At 40.3% G+C, this 18346-nt stretch overlaps 1 protein-coding gene across 2 annotated transcripts in view; it reads right to left on the bottom strand.

Annotated features, from left to right (window-relative positions):
• The window catches only part of pacrg (PARK2 co-regulated), a 176561-nt gene that overhangs the window by 142425 nt on the left and 15790 nt on the right, over positions 1-18346 (bottom strand). The gene's annotated exons all lie outside the window — the stretch shown is intronic.

Raw genomic sequence — 18346 nt, 5'->3', positions numbered from 1 at the left:
AAGAAAATGGAATATTCCTTTAACTCAAACTGCAACATGTCGCTGTTTATTTACTTCCATCACTCCTGGTCTTCTCAAAACATGCACAGCAAGTTGCTGTTTCTTCTTCGTTTATGGGTTAAACTGGCCAAACTACTTAATTGACGGTCATGCTGCTACGGTTTTTACACGTGTGGATACTGCCTAACAGCGGTCTGCATGTATGTTTGCACGTCGACGACGACGACGCGGAAGTATATATGAAAACTGACGCATATCCTACGCCGTCGCGGCTACGCCATAGGACGTACGCACAACTGGTATGAGTCCTTTACAGTAAGAATAAAAGTTATGCCTTCTTTCTTTGTGTATTTCTTTATTGGTTGATAATGTGTGATGCACTGATTGGATGGCACTTTAATTTTGTTGTTATTACAATGACAATAAAGATTTGACTTGACTTGTATACATTTGGGCGGTGTTATGCAAAACTTCCCACACAGTGACGTAGATATGTGGGGGCATGTTTGATTAAGGCATTTTAAAATGCATGCTTTTCCTCGCATGAGAGGGCTTTTGGGCTTCACTTTGCGCGAGAGCTTGTAATGCGCATGGCACAAGCTCCTTCTCGGACCTGAACTTGTAATGTGCACGTCTTGGACTCTTGCTTGCACCTGAATGCGTGCGGCAAGGACTTCTTATCGTACCTGAACTTGCAATATGCACGACTGAGACTCTTCCTCGCACCTGAGCTTATAATACGCGAGGCTCTGACATTTACTTCCACTAGAGAAGTTGTTAGGCACGCAGGGGTTTAAAACCAGTGAGTGTGTTGTTACCGCTGCCTGGCATGCAGGAAATTTCAGAGTGCCTGGGCGCTCGTATTAATGGCATCAGGTTTAAGAAGGGTGTGGTCGTGACAGTGTTGCCAGCTGCCCTTAGAGTAAATCAGCTTCTTTTAATGTCCACCAATTCAGTGGCTTGTCATAAATAAGTAAAAATTAATAAATAAATAAATAAATGAGTAAACTACCTGTACTGCCCCGCCTCCCGATACTATCGTGTATCAGCGATCTCACAGCCGGATGATAGAATGATCTCACTATGGGGTATATCGCACAACATATTGGGCAGTGTACTGTAATGTAATAGTGACGCAACTTATCATTTTTAGGTGAACTATTCCTTTGAGCACGCCACTTAACCCCAAGTTTCTCAAAAGGGATTGAAGTCAATTTGGATAAAAGTCTCTGCCAACTGGCTACTAGGGTTGGGCGATGTCCCCATAAATTGGCAGTTGACGATGGTTACGTAAACCATCGCGATGGACGATGATATCGTCTATCGGCACAACCCTACTGGCTACTTACAATAAACACTAGAGCAAGCAGTCTTAGAGGAGCAAAACTACAACGCAACACTGCATATTTCATTTATAATAACTGCTATAACCTACTCTGAAATGTCAGGTCAACATAAAAGCAATGCATTTCCTATGGATTCAAATGAAGAATATGTCAAAGAAAGGACACTGTGTAGCATATCTTGGCATCATGTGACATACACTTTCCTGAGTGTATTGATTTTCTCCCTACAAGGTCTCATGTGCTAAGAGCATGTGGGCAGTCGCAAGGCCTTGAGATAAATAAGAGTCCATCGCACCTGGTTTAGCTTGAGGCTGTGACCCTGAGACTGGTACTGTTAATTTTACTGTCAGCTAAATCCTCACTGATGTCTCCTATGAAATATTTTGGTATTCATCTTCTTTTGCTTACTGTCATTAGATTCTGACATACAATCCTGGCTCTGAACCAAATACTGTATTTACATGGGTGCCGCCATATTTACTGTATTTATAAGTACCACACCATACAGTATAAGACTTTTGGGCTCTTCCATATCACAGGGCCAAGTACAATGCCAATGGCTCCAATTAAAAAAAAACTTATTTTATACCAAAACCTTCTTTGCTATTAAACTTAAAAATGTGCCGTGGTATTAAATTGTGTAAGAATGATTTGTTTCTCCATTTTGAAGTACAGGTGATATTGACATTTTCCTTCCTGCCAAGCGCTTGTAAGTCGTCTTATCTCAAGAGCGGCCAGCATATGTTACGTATCGATTGTCTTTTGTCTGCCTTGTGCTAACCCCTATTGACAAATGCATCCAATCATACTTTCCTAAGCCTGCTGCCCATAAACACACAGAATCGAATCCCAATCATGGGTCACAGATGCTATCTAACAGCTTTATCTGAGTTGCGCTCAAACTCTCACTATTTTCTCTTTGTGCTGCTGTCACTCGTATTGCTCTCATCCTGGGCATCACCATCACTCACGCCGAGTCAAAAACTCTAATTGATCTCATAAGCACACTCATATAAAGCTTATTTTATGGCACATTTTGGTTTAAATTAGAAGGTTAACACTTGTGTTTAAAAGCATTAGACGTTGCAGCTGTTACCATGATGAAAATAATCTGTTTTATTTTGTCTCATTGGTCATTTGTCTCAATTACCCTACACTGCTATACTAAAAATAAGCAGCTTAAAGTAACACTATGTAGTTTCCATGTAAAAATGACTTATAGCTCCCTCATGTGGTTGAAAAGCGCAACAGTGCCTGGTATCAGACACTCTTCTGCAGGTAGGGGGAGGAGCGGGGCTGTGTGCTCTACCCTCCACCGCCACTTTCAGAGTGTGCTTGTAGCAGCTAGGAGGCTGCTCAGGTTGCAGCAACAGTACAATTTGTCCAGTTAAAAGTTGTTCTAACACTGAAATAATTTTAGAGACATTATTTAAAGGTGAAAAAACTACATAGTGTTGCTTTTAAGTAACAATGAAATTGAAATTAAAAGCTTTTTAAAAAAAAACTTAAAATTGTGGTATTTTTTACAATTGACTTATCTGAGAGCTTCATTATTTATTTATTTTTATTTATGTGCCCTTATACTCATCAATCAATCTCCTCTCCTCCTTGAAACAATCTCTCTTCATTTCCGGTAATGAGGAATGGCCAGAGGATGGAACCCGGGAAAAGATCCCAGCGATTAGCAAACAGCAACATGTCCCAACTATCAACGTTCCAATCAATTCTTACAGTTCTTAAAGGCAGGATAGGCAGGAATTATCTAAAAAACATTTTTACAAATTTGTTTAAACTGTCTTTATATACAAATACATAATTAAAATGTAAGTACTCTGAAAAAGATAGTATAAAACTCGAGTGTCTGTGGACCTCTCACGGCTGTTTTAAACACAGTTAATTATTTCCATTCGGGACGAAACAAAGATTGGCTTGCGCGACTATCACTCTCTCTCTCGACCATGGCACCACCCCTGTTGCTATGGGATCTGTGCGCATCTGTCCACACATGCGCACACCCGATTGATTTGAATGTGCACAAGGCACTCTAGGAAGAGCAAAAGTATGGTAGAGAAAGTGCATTCAGAACTCACAGTACCTGCATTATCCAGTCAGCGAAGGCAAACAAAGGAATCAACGAAGCAATCAAACAAGAGTAAATATCGCGTGGCTTTTCCACGAGTCAACGATGCGATAGCGGTATTGTCTCCAGAGTGTAGTCCTCATCAGAGTCAACAATGCTTTCATCACGGAAACTCTTCCGTGCAAAACACTGGCTTAATAGTGAGTACTAAAAGCCATCCTATTTGTTTATATTCATAGTGATAAAGTTAGGTGTATTATTACATGTGATTGTGACCTTATGTTACTACATGCAGAACACTCCTTCCTCTCCGCTCGCCTGGTAAATGCTTCTCCCAGCAGAGCCGGTCAGCGTCACATGTTCATGTGTTTTGGGGGCGTGGCTTTAGAAGAAACCCAGAAGAGAGGGGGTGGAGTGAATGGAAAAATTTGCTGTGTCAGTCATGAGAGGTCTACAGACACTCGATTTTTATACTCTCTTTTTCAGAGTACTTACATTTTACGTATGTATTGGTATATAAAGACAGTTTAAACAAAATTGTAAAAAAGTTTTTTTAGATAATTCCTGCCTATCCTGCCTTTAAGTCCTGCCCTAACTTTTTTATCATTTCAGATGTCGTGGATATGTCACCACGAGAAAAATAAGACCACATTCTTTTTCATTGTGACTTTAATTGAAGAGTGATGTGATGTTGGGCATCAAATGTTTTATGGAAAAGAAATGATTAACCATAAATTACTGATCAAAAAATTACTGATGATTTTTATTAAACAGCAAAGATTACATTTTTTATAGATTTGAGTGACAGGCACAATTTACAGAGGCTTGCAAAAAACAAAACAAAAAAACGCCAAAGAAAGGTCACAGAGACCCTGATAGTCAGACACAAAAACATTCTTCTGAGTTCTTCTATTATCCATTTATCTTAAAGCCTTTAAAGTGTTTTCATAAGCAGAAACTTTTGGAGATAAACTACAAAGCGCAGTGCAATAAAGAGTCCACAGCTGTCTAATTTTAAAGTAAGAAGGCATTTAGATGTTTCTGTGAATATGCAGCCTCTGAAGACCTAATCCACAGTTTCATGTTGCCTTTTGAAATGTGAAATACACTAGAAAAAAGCCCAGGGCAAAAAGGTGAAAAATTATGCAGGCAATAACATTTCCAGTTGCTGTGCGTTCCGTCAAGGACCTTTAGAGTCGAGACCAAGTGCTTGATCAATAGAGAAATGCAGATACCCTCGAACTGTCTCACATCCATTTCTCCATCAGACATGACAAGCAGTTACTAGAATGAATGGATGGATGGATGGATGGATGGATGGATGGATGGTGAGTACAAATACATGTGGAGTGGCAGCCAGTAATCCCTCTTTTGGCACTGGTGCCCAAACAAAGAGGCTGTTTCTGGAAGTGACATTTAATTTATTCTGAATGGCAGAGAATCAACTTCAGTCCTGAAGACAACAGCACAGATCAATGCTACAAACATTAGAGCATGTCTTAACAAAAACCAGGTATATTCTCTTTCCATACTCAAAGTGAAATGCAACTAGTCATCCCCAGATACAGTAAATCAGATTTTCTTGCAATAACATCACCACTTGTGGGCAGGACCCCTAAGCTCTCCCCTATTAGAAATGTCACTAAAAAGACGCACAGTTTTTTATATCAATGTTTCTTTAAATTCTGTCTTTGTAAAATTACTTTAAATTGGGGGGTTAATGCTATTTTACGCATTCTGACTTATTAACACATTTTAAAGGGACACTCCACTTTTTTTCAAAATATGCTATATGATATTTGCTAGATGAGCTAAAAATAGTCCCCTTAGTATCTTTCAATAGCAGGGGACTATTTTCGGGCAGTGTGTAATATCACTACGCCTGCTGCAGCCATGTTACGGCAGCAAAATCCCCGATCATTACACCAGAATGAGAGTATAGTTCCTAGACATATCTGCATAGAAAACCGCAGATTTTTATTTCTGTTGCTGTTTACGTCAGCAGAGTTACGTCTTCCGTCTCTTGTTCGTTACTGAAGTGGACGTTACTGATTTGTTTATGACAACCAGATTTAGAAATGCCCCCTAACGACCTCATTGAAAGAGATGAGCGACACACAGCAACAAAGATGCTTATAATGTGAATGTACCTTTACGGAAACAATGGATATACAGTAGTTTGTTTATCGGGGGTAGCAGCGGAGTTATGCGTGTGTGTTTGTTTAACGATGGATTTCGTTGAAATAGGGCAGTCCCAAATGGGTAATGAGTCGGAGGAGGTAAGTAAAACTGCATCAAATGTCTGTGTTTTGTTGGCAATCGGCGTGTAAGTGCATAGAATGTAAACAACATGAACGTAGTGAATCATAAGTTATCCAGAGATAGTGGGATAATGTTTTGTGTGTGCTGCTTACTCGTGACTCGCTCCTCCTGCTGGACGCTTCCGGGATCTCATGCTTTTCAATTAAACAATCACTAGAGCTGATCTGTTTTTATAAATCTGATAAAACTAAAGACTCTTTAGAGATATGAAGGATGCAATACTACTCTATAGGTACTCAAGATAAAATTTGATAAGCAGAAAGAGCATGTGTTATTGGAGCTTTAATAACTAACATCTTTGCGCTCCTCATCTAACGGGCTAGAAAAGCTGATGTGTTTCTCTAAAAGAAAGGTGAGGACCTCCACGTGGAATATAATACATCATCCACTCTTCCAACGTGGCAGGATAAATGGGCGAGAAGAAGGCCTTGTATTGATTCGGTTTCTATGGCCACAAATATCTGGCAGCATAAGAAGCCTGTGTGCTTCAAGACTTTTGGCATTTAAGGGATCAAATGGCCTTGCTGCTATCTGCAAATCACGCTGCTTACCGCACCGTCTGGCTATACATCAGCGAATGGAAAGAGAGGAACATTTATTAATACCTTTAGAGGAAGATCTCAGGTCAGTGGTATGTGTTGGAGCGATGCTAAATGTCCAGCAGTTTGATTTGTTGTATAGGACTTGATGTTGATATCCCTTAATGCATACAGTTGTGTTCAAAATTATTCAACCCCCCAATGCTGTTAAGGGTTTTAGGGAATTTAGTGTACATTTGTAATTGTATTCAGAATGAAATCCTACAATGACTTCTTAAAGAACCATATGCAACTAAAATGACATCAATTGGTTTTGTAATATAGTAGTAAATGTTTCTTTTGTGAATTCTTCATTGACACAATTATTCAACCCCTTAAAGAACTACCACTCTGAAAAACAGAGGTTCATTGAAGTGTTTTCAATCAGGTATTGAAAACACCTGTGGATGTCAGGGAACAGCAATAAAGCCTAATAAGCACCAATTAGGCAGCTTTAAAATGACTGTGATACTCAACTCCTTCTAAACATTTACTGGTGTGGTTACAAACATGGTGAAGTCAAAAGAATGGTCCAGGAAGACAAGAGAAGAGGTGATTAATCTTCACAGGAAGGGCAATGGCTATAAGAAGATTGCAAAGATGTTAAACATACCAAGAGACACCATAGGAAGCATCATTCGCAAATTCAAGGCAAAGGGCACTGTTGAAACGCTTCCTGGTCGTGGCAGAAAAAAGATGCTAACTGCGACTGCTGTGCGCTATCTGAAGCGTAGAGTGGAAAAAAGTCCCCGTGTGACTGCTGAGGAACTGAGAAAAGATTTGTTAGATGTGGGTACTGAAGTTTCTGCTCAGACAATACGGCGCACCCTGCGTACTGAAGGCCTCCATGCCAGAACTCCCAGGCGCACCCCCTTGCTGTCTCCAAAGAATAAGAAGAGTCGACTGCAGTATGCCAAAAGTCATGTGGACAAACCACAGAAGTTTTGGGATAGTGTTCTGTGGACTGATGAAACAAAATTAGAACTGTTTGGGCCCATGGATCAACGCTATGTTTGGAGGAGGAAAAACAAGGCCTATGAAGAAAAGAACACCTTGCCTACTGTGAAGCATGGTGGGGGGTCAATCATGCTTTGAGGCTGTTTTGCTTCTGCAGGTACAGGGAAACTTCAGCGTGTGCAAGGTACTATGAATTCTCTTCAGTACCAGGAGATATTGGATGACAATGTGTTGCAGTCCGTCACAAACCTGAGGCTTGGGAGACGTTGGACCTTTCAACAGGACAATGATCCCAAGCATACCTCCAAATCCACTAGAGCATGGTTGCAGAAAAAAGGCTGGAATATTTTGAAGTGGCCATCGCAGTCACCAGACTTAAATCCGATTGAGAACCTCTGGTGGGACTTAAAGAAAGCAGTTGCAGTGCGCAAGCCTAAGAATGTGACTGAACTGGAGGCTTTTGCCTATGATGAATGGGCGAAGATACCCGTAGATCGCTGCAAGACACTTGTGTCAAGCTATGCTTCACGTTTAAAAGCTGTTTTAACTGTAAAAGGATGTTGTACTAAGTACTAAGATTGAATGTCACTTGGGGGTTGAATAAAACTGATAATGATGTGAGCACAGAAAATACATTTGTGGTTATTTCATTATAAATGTTATGTTATATTTGTCTGACCTACACATGCCTCTTTGATGTAATTGTAAGCAGGATGACTGAATGATCAAAATCAATGTCAAACCGGCCAAAACAATCAATTTCAGTTGGGGTTGAATAATTTTGAACACAACTGTACTTGAGGCACCCATGAGACTCTGTGGGATGGTCAATTAAGTGATGGCCCCCTCTGCCACACTACTCCTCAGTCCTTCATTCTCCTGAAGTTGCTCTTTTCTCGTAATTCAGTGAAAACCCTTGACATGACCTTACCTCCATATCTAACACCACAAGCTCACCACAACCCGACCATACACGCCAACCCGTTTGACTAAGGCCCGAAGCCCCACTGTCGTCATTAATGCAGGTTCAGTGGCAAACGGTTCTGCATGGCATACTATCTACCTCAATACACAACAACACCGGACCACAAGAAAACGGCAAAATCTCACCGGGACCCGACCATATGTTCCAACCCGATTTGACTAAGACCAGAGGCCCCACTGTCGTCGTTAATGCAGTTTCAGTGGCAAACGGTCGCAAACTATTTACCGCAATAACCCAGCAACTCTGGACAATTGGACTTGATGTTGCTACTTACCTGAGGCACCATTGAGACTCCGTGGGATGGTCAAATGAGTGATGGCACCCTTTTGGGTTGTCCTTCCTAGGTGTTTCGCTGATAGGCCCATGAATCCCAGCGTCCCAGGTTCACTCCCTAGGTGCCATCAACTCACTTGAAGACCCAGGCGGAGTCTGGAGGGCCCTTGATAGGGACATTGTTTATGACCCACAAAGTGGGTGGAGTGAAGGAGTCACTGGCCGTCTCTAAAACTGAAAGCGACTGGCTTGCTGCCTCGCCATTCAACGACTTAGCAGTTGTTAAGCCGCATTATAACATCACTTCTTATGATCTAGAACTAATTTTTGGTAAATAACCAAAAATACTTAAAAAACAATAACAAAGGCAAGCTCTGTGACATTATGACAGATAGTGGAATGATGTGAGATGTTGTTTTCACTACTTGAATAAACAGACCCGAGAACACACAATTATGCCTACCAACCCAAAATACCAAAAACTGCACTTGTTTTCTAAAACCCTTTTACAACAAGCATCAAATAAACATTTTTTCGCTGTGCCAGTTGCTAATTTACACATGGAACAGGCATAAGGCATCTGAGAATATAGAAACGACACACGAAAATATTCCAGTCAGCCTCACTGCAATCGCTAACAGTAATGAAAAGCATTGTATAATCGGTAAGACGGCCTCAAGATTAACTGCTAGTGAGTTTGACAGGAGACGTACGTCGGTGTAGATTCTTTTCATTTTTGAAAATCTGCGTGCACAGAAGCGCACGCTTCAAACTGGGCGACACGCTTTGTTGTATTATGAACTTAGCGCTCCTTTGCCTTTCATTTCCAAGCAGACGGATCAGCGTGGGAGATATTAAACGTCGCATCGATGATGAGCTTGTCATCGGAGACAAGATGCAACTTTTCTGGATGATTCAGCCTCTGACTATACTACCTCTAACACACACATAACAAGCAATGCACCTCTAAATGTTTAATGCAGCTGGTAAAATGTGTGGGCTGCTGTGTCAATATACTGTAGATTAGCAGCTTTAAAAGAAGGCCTGTGTACAGTGAAGTGACAAAGCACAGATAAACAAAATCCCCATGATATTAACAGACAGCTTTTTATTTTTGCAGAAATCATCACTTTACTGTTCAATGGCACTTTACATCCCACACAACAAACAAAGCTGGAAGAGTTTTTACTGTCCATTAGTCTAATTCTGTCCAGTTTTACCCAAAAGATTTATAAATCGAAAATTGTGTTTGAAAATTGTATCAATATTCCTCAATAAAAGCTCCTTTAAGGCTTAAAGGGATAGTTCACCCAAAGATGAAAATTTGCTGTTTATTTATGCACCCTTAGGCCATCCGATATGTTGGTGACATATGTTTTTTCTTCAGTAAAACAATAAAGATATTTTGCAGAAACCCCAGTGCTCTGTGATTCATATAATGCAAGTAATCGGTTTTCGCCACTTTGAGATTTCAAAAAACAGATATATCCAATACAAAAGTAATCCCCAGGACTCCTGGTGACATATTGACATCTTGTGAAGCCAATGAATCGGTTTATGCAAGCAATTGTGCTTTACCCTACCGCTCTATAGTAGCGGTGACAGAATTTTCCCACCGGTTAATCAGCGCATGACAAACCCGGTGATACCAGTTTCACCGGGTGGGAGGGGCTTATAAATGCACATACAGACGTGCGCATTTTACTTTCACTTTTGAATTAGATGCAACTGTTGTTTAAATGCAGCGCTTGCGTGCGCTGCGTTAAATCGCATATGAATTTGCGTGCAAATGCGAGTGCAACAGCTGGTTTAAGTGCTTGAGTCAATGTGTGCAGGTACTTCTGACAGAAACCCGCCAGTCCCAAGCAGAGCAACCGGCTATTCCTCCATAAACCCAGCTTGAATCATTGATGGGTTTATTATTATTCTTAATGAAAAACACAACAACGAAACGATCTTGCTTATATTAAACATCATAAATGTATATTATAACAAAAAGTAAGCACGCGGTTTCTGCCATCATCTGGTCAATCAGCTCGCCGCAGTCTGACAGGAATAAATGAAATCTGACACCTGCAGCCGCTGCTCTGTGATGACACGCGTTCAGCTCCGCTGAATTCAGGCAACAGACACATTCAGTTGTTACAGTAGTGTTTGCTCTCTCTAACGAAACTAAATGATTTAATTACAAGAAGATATCAAAACGACGGTGAAAGACGGTGTCGCGGTGGGCAAGTGATCTAACCGGTGAGAGGCTGAAGCACCGGTAATCACAGTTTCACAGACTATCGCAACAAGCCTAGGTGGCACGGTACATGAAAAAACATCCGAACCGTTCGGTTCGCTTGTCTTGGTTCGGAGCGTGTGTGTCACACGATTCAACGCATGCACAATGTAGCATCGTGCCCGTATGTTACCTGTAGTCTTGTATACTTTCATTTGGGGAGGTGTTTATACTCAACGCACAGACTGGGTGCCAGCGTGATAAGACGTCATGCTCCGCTAGATTCGCCTGGAACTCTTGTTTCTTGGGTTGCGGAGCCGTGCGCAAGGTTACAAAATTTGACGTGCACAGCGCCAAGCGAAATGGGGTCTCGCGCAGTCAACGCGCACTACCGCGTTGACATAGTTTTTGCTGCGTGCACCATTGCGCTTGTGTGGACGCGTTGAGTATAAACAAGGCAAGTTACACTGAAGTTGGCAGTTTGATAAATGCAAGTTAATTCTTCAGTTAAATTTTTTGTGTGCTTCAAATTCAATCTTTCTGTGCTAAAAAGGTACTGTATCCTAAATTGTGAATAATTAAGCTATATATCATATGCTGAAGTAAATTTCTGGAGTGTTAACAATTAAGAGAAAAAACAACAACCGTACAGAACCAAAAACCATGACCCTAAAACTGTGATATGAACCGAACCGTGGGCTTTGTGAACCGTGCCACCCCTACTCTATAGGTGGCGCTACTGTAAGAGGCTGTTTTGCCAACCAAAAAACACAAGAAGAATATCTCGCTCATGTTTAGCAAGGTTGTGGCTAGAAGGGATACAGAGATTTTATGGCCAAAATCTTGTGAAATGTCACCGAATGAGCCCCGTTTTCATCCTTATCCTATGCCCAAACCTAACCCTAAACCCAACATTTCACCGGATTTAGGCTGTAGCTGTGTCCTATCAAGCCAGAACCACTGTTTTCATCCTTATCCTACCACCAAATCTAACCCTTAACGCAACATCTCGCAAGATTTGTCCATAGCTGTTAACGCTAATAATGTTGCAGGCCTCAACACAAATTACTGCCCGGTGGCTTCGCCCTCAGTAACTAAAATATATTTTCTGCCTGTGGCCGTTTGTCTGTATTCTTATGCAATGTAACTTACAATCAAGACGCATTTTAAGCGTTGCAAACGTTAACTTCACAGCAATGTCATGAGGTTTCTCCTACCTTATTAGTTGTTGTGGACACTGTTATGTGTTACGTCAGCTGGTAGAGCAAAGAGACGTTAAGATTGCGACCCCCTCTAAATATAAGTCCAAACCAAAATGTAATTTTTCAACATCTTGGGAGCAGACATTTACTTGGATAAAACATGACGAAAGAAATGATGCAATGTTTTGCAGTTTGCCGTCATTTTCCAAAAAAATCAGACAAGTCGGGATCCTTTTTTGTTGGAACCATTCAACTACAGTAAACAAAACTTCAAAGCTCATTAAAAAAAGTCAACAGCGTGGTGTCTAAAAGGGTTGCCGATAACCCTTCATCTGGTCCACTATATTGTTAATGGCAAGACGTATGAATGAAGAGAATTTTAAGCACATAGAGAGACATATTAATAACACTGTTTTATTAATATTGGTTTGTTATCTTCCTTACAACAAGATTTCTTTGATCTGAGTTCTCCATTTCTGTGCACAGTTAATCCTGATATACCTGAAACTATTGACTTTGATGACAGTATTGTGAAATTTCAGAATTAGAATTAAAATTGCCAATTGTCTTAAAGGTGACATAGAATGATTAAAAGGGGTATTTATCCTTGTTCTGTGATGTGACATGTAGACAACAAAGTTTTGGTTGGCTCTGTAATGCCTTACGGCAGTGGTTTTTAGGGGGGCTGCGAGATGGTGCCAGGGGGGCACCAGTTTTATGACATTTTATAAAATACATTAATTTATAATGAATTCTGTGTAATTAAACCTAAAAAATAATAAGCCAACTAACCAACAGCACTACTAAGTATAATTTTATATGTTTTGTTTAATTAAAATATTACTTATTTTAAAACTGTTTTTGTCATAAATTTTCTTTCGGGGGGCTGTGAAAAAATGCACTGTACACAGTAGGGATGCTCCGATCGATCGGCCGCAGATCGGTATCGGCCGATAATGGCATTAAATGACTCGATCGGTCCTCGTTAAATTTGCCGATCTCGTGAACCGATCTTTCTGTTTACTTTTGTCTGTCATGATACGGCTCCTCAATGCGGCTGCACGTAGAGACAATTTTTACGCAGTGAGAGCATTTTTATAACCCGTGGCTGATGAGCGACTTGTAGATTTGCATTTCTCTCTTTGCCTTCACAGAGATATGTGTATTTTCTACGAGGACGCGGTCCGGTCCTAACATCGCGACCCGTCTTCATATCCCCATCAAACAGCGTATACAACACATATCTATCGCGGACAATTGCATCCTCATGTCAAAAGTTTATTATTTGCATGCGTTTTAAAGTTTTGAGCGTTTAAACTTTAACTTTCCTCACAGCTGCTCTCGTCTGCATACACCCGCTGCGCGCACACAGCAGCCTGTCATCAGTGAGTGCACGTGGACAGAGCGATCTCTGTCAAGTCTTAAAGCTACAGTAACCTAATTCATCTCTCAATAAAATCACTCTCTGCTCTTCACTAAAGAACTGTTGTACTTCATACGAATGCGTGTATATTTAATTCATACAGTAAAGACTGTTAACTGGTTTATTTTCATTAGTTTTTACAGACATAAGCCTTTTTAAAGGCATATTAAATTTCTCTTTGCAGAAGAAATATTTGTTGTGCTAATTTATTTGATTCTCTATTAAAACAATAATATACCTAAATATAGCTGCAAGCAGCAATGCCGGGGTCAAGCCGAAAAGGGCACAAAAGGATGTAAAATTGAGGTTGGATAAGCAGATTGAAGAACTTAGGTAAACCTAATAATTTTAGATGAAAAAACAAAAAAGTTATCAACAAAAATAATCTAAGTTCTTGTCAACTGCAATCGTCCTTCTGTTGTTGACAATCATGGAACATTAGAGCACTGAAGGACATGTGAGTGGTGTTTGCAGTGGTAAAACGTAGGTCACATCATGTTACAGCAAGTTTAATCAGTCAAAAGCGACCATCCCCGTGTCTCTACGATGTTCTGATGCAGAGAAAAAGCTCTTGAAAAAACGGTTGATAAGGTATTCTCAATGGTTGCTAGGGAGTGAATTGGCAACCACCAGAGATTATAGTCAAAGCCATGAAAGGAATAATCCATGATGACTCATGATTTTAGATGTGTTGTTGCAGTAGTTTTGGGCAAAAATAAAATTTTCTATCTCAAAACCAGTAGGTGGCGCAATGAAAAAATTGTGCATGCAACATCAGGTCATGATTATGTTACATCTAGCTAGTTTTATGACTATACACTTTAGTTTAGTTAAGAAACAGTTGTATGACCATAAGGCTGGCTTGTTATCAAAGGTTTTGTTCAATCATAAGGCCATCTAGTGGTGCAAGCATACAATTTTTTTTGTGTGGCCTCAGAATGTGCTCATACATCAGTGTATCAAATCTGGTGTAAAAATCTTATTTTGTTGCAGAGTTATAACCATTTATGTGTAAAAAACACAAAATTTGAAGGTAATTTTTCGTTTTTTGCATTTTTCGGCCATTTCTGATGAAAATTTTAATATAACGCCAATAGAACTTTTTGTTCAGAAGGTAAGGTTAGTTTCTTGCTATGGTGTTTTCGAGTCGATCGGAAAAACGCTCGCGGAGATATTCACGCGTGTTTTTTAAGCGCTATTTTGCTGCGCAGGGTTAACCGTAAGGCGAATTCTGGCATGTTTGGTATCGTTGGACTCGGCAACTATTCAGAACTCCAAGGAAACCAGTCCCGTGAAAATACGTCAATCGGAGCCAAAGTTATAGGCGTATAAAACATTTCTCTGGCCACTAGGTGGCGCTGCAACGAAACTGTGCATGCTCCTTCAGTTCCTGACTGGCATCACAAGTACCAAGTGTCGTGTCAATAGGCCTAAGTTTGACAAAGATACAGCCTAAAATCTGTTTTTTTGCGCTCTACGTAAACTTCGTTAAGGCGGTATTCGACAACGGATTGCTGTATCGAAATTCTTTTGATAACTTTCTGCCATGAGTGTCTCAAGATGATACATACCAATTTTCGTGGCAATCAGACAAAAGCTCTAGGACGAGTTCGAAAAAGTAGGTTTTACGAATAATACAAAATGGCGGGGAATTTTTCTTGACGGAAAATGACGTCATAGGGTCCAATCGAATCGTCTTGAGCCAAGGAATCAGAGGAAGCATGAATTTTGTTTCTAGGGCTTACGGATAAGAAGTTATAGGCAAAAACATAGGTGCAATTTTGGACTGTTGGTGGCGCTAGTGGGTTAGATATAGAGACTCCAAATTTGCTGTGGGGACACATTGGACTGTCGTTTATCAGTGTGCCAAATTTCATAACTTTCCTACGTACGGTTCTATGGGCTGCCATAGACCGCAATGGCGGAAGAAGAATAACTAATAATAAATATAGCTGCAAGCAGCGATACCGGGGTCAAGCCAAACATGGCAAAAAATGATTCATACGTGATGACTGCCATGATTTAACATCTAAGTTTGCATTAGTTTTATGAAAAAAAGCAATTTTTTGTATCTTGAGACCACTAGGTGGCACTGTGCCAAAAGAATAGATGGTGCCTCAGGTCATGACTGTGATGACACCTACCAAATTTAGTGTAAATACAATAAAGCGATACGGAGATATAACCTTTAATTGCATTGACCACTAGGGGTCACTGACCAAAAAATAAATTGTGACTCAGGTCTTGATTGTGATGACACCCACCAAATTTGGTGTGAATACAATAAAGAGATGCAGAGATATATCCTTAAATGACTTGACCACTAGGGGGCACTCACCAAAAAATAAATTGTGACTCAGGTCTTGATTGTGATGACACCCACCAAATTTGGTGTAAATACAATAAAGAGATGCAGAGATATAGCCTTAAATGACTTGACCACTAGGGGGCACTGACCAAAAAATTAATTGTGACTCAGGTCTTGATTGTGATGACACCCACCAAATTTGGTGTAAATACGATAAAGAGATGCAGAGATATAGCTTCAAATCTCTTGACCACTAGGGGGCACCGGAAAGTTTACAAGTCCTCCCAGAACATGTTGCTGATGAACTATACCAAGTTTCATAACAATACGCAATTGCGTTTCTGAAATACTTGAACTTAAAGAAAAATTCAAAATGGCCGACACACAAAATGGCCGACCAAAAACCATTTGGTATCGTTTGACTCGCCATGCCTCACGAAATCTTACCAGACCAGCCTCATAATTTTACATTCAAATTTGCAGTAGTTATAAGCAAAAATAGACATTTTTATATCTCGTGACCAGTAGGGGGCAGTGTGACGAAATGGTGCATGCACCCTCAGGTCATCACTGTTATGACATATACCAAGTCTCATATTAATACGCAAAAGTTTTGCGAAGATACAGGCTCAAACACATTTTGGCGTGCTCGCCCTCGCATTCTTTGATGCGTTATACGACAATGGATAGGTCTACCGAAAAGCTTTTGATAACTTTTTGTCTGGAGTGTCTCTAGATGATGCCTACCAAAAATCAAGCCAATCAAAGGAGCGCTCTAGGAGGAGTTCGAAAAAGTAGGTGTTCAATATAATTTAAAATGGCTGACAGGAAGTAGGTTTGACTCAGACATATTTGGTACAGTCGGACTCAGCATGAGCCAAGGAATCAATTGAGTGAAGTCTTATGTCATAGTGGCAATTTAATCAAATGATATAAAGATTTTAAACAATTGATTTACATATCCTGACCACTAGGTGGCGCCGTCCTAAAGATTTATAGGTGCACTCAGAACATGTCACTGATAAACCATGCCAAATTTCGTAGCGATACGCCATTCTGTTTGTGAAATACTGAACTTAATGAGAAAATTCAAAATGGCCGACACCCAAAATGGCCGACCGAAAACCGTTTGGTATCGTTTGACTCGGCATGCCTCAAGGAATCTAACAAGACCACCTTCATGATTTTAGACTCAAGTTTGAAGTAGTTATATGCGAAAATAGGCATTTTTCGAATCTCGTGACCACTAGGTGGCGCTGTGACGAAACGTTGCAGGCACCCTCAGGTCAAGACTGTAATGACATATACCAAGTTTCGTGTCGATACAATAAAGTTTTGCAAAGATACAGCCTCACGTCCGTTTTGGCGTGCTCGCCGCCATATATGTTGTCAATTTATACGAGAACGCATTGGTCTATAAAAAAGCTTTTGATAACTTTTTGTCTGGGGTGTCTCTAGATGCTACATACCAAAGGACATGCAAATCGGACGAACGCTCTAGGAGGAGTTCGAAAAAGTAGGTTTTACGGAAAATTCAAAATGGCGGAAAGATGTGCATGACACAAATGACATCAATGTGTGCAATTGAATCAACATGAGCCAAGGATTCCGAGGAAACAAGAATTTAGTTTCTAGGACTCACGGGTCAGAAGTTATGAGCATGAACATAAGTGGACTTTTGGACTGTTGGTGGCGCTAGAGAGTTTGAGTTAGACACACCGAATTTGCTATAGTAACTTCTGAGACTGTCCTGTACATGTGTGCCAAATTTCATAACTTTCCTATGTACGGTTCTATGGGCTGCCATTGACTTCAATGGCGGAAGAGGAAGAATAATAATAATAATAATAATAAGAAAACTAACAATAACAATAGGGTTCTACGCCCCTTCGGGGCTTGACCCCTAAATATAGCTGCAAGAAGCGATACCGGGGTCAAGCCAAACATGGCAAAAAATGATTCATACGTGATGACTGTCATGATTTAAGATCTAAGTTTGCATTAGTTTTATGAAAAAAATAGCAATTTTTTTGTATCTTGAGACCACTAGGTGGCGTGGTGCAGAAACAATAGATGGTGCCTCAGGTCATGACTGTGATGACACATACCAAATTTAGTGTAAATATGATAAAGCAATACAGAGATATAGCCTTAAATGACTTGACCACTAGGGGGCACTAACCAAACAATAAATTGTGACTCAGGTCTTGATTGTGATGACACCCACCAAATTTGGTGTAAATACAATAAAGAGATGCAGAGATATAGCCTTAAATGACTTGACCACTAGGGGGCACTAACCAAACAATAAATTGTGACTCAGGTCTTGATTGTGATGACACTCACCAAATTTGGTGTAAATACAATAAAGAGATGCAGAGATATAGCCTTAAATGACTTGACCACTAGGGGGCACTGACCAAAAAATAAATTGTGACTCAGGTCTTGATTGTGATGACACCCACCAAATTTGGTGTAAATACGATAAAGAGATGCAGAGATATAGCTTCAAATCTCTTAACCACTAGGGGGCACCGAAAAGTTTACAAGTCCTCCCAGAACATGTTGCTGATGAACCATACCAAGTTTCATAACAATACACAGTTGCGTTTCTGAAATACTTGAACTTAAAGAAAAATTCAAAATGG

The sequence above is a fragment of the Misgurnus anguillicaudatus genome, chromosome 7 (assembly GCF_027580225.2).
Source record: "Misgurnus anguillicaudatus chromosome 7, ASM2758022v2, whole genome shotgun sequence".
Taxonomy (NCBI): Eukaryota; Metazoa; Chordata; class Actinopteri; order Cypriniformes; family Cobitidae; genus Misgurnus; species Misgurnus anguillicaudatus.
This window is presented reverse-complemented; position numbering and strand designations above follow the sequence as displayed.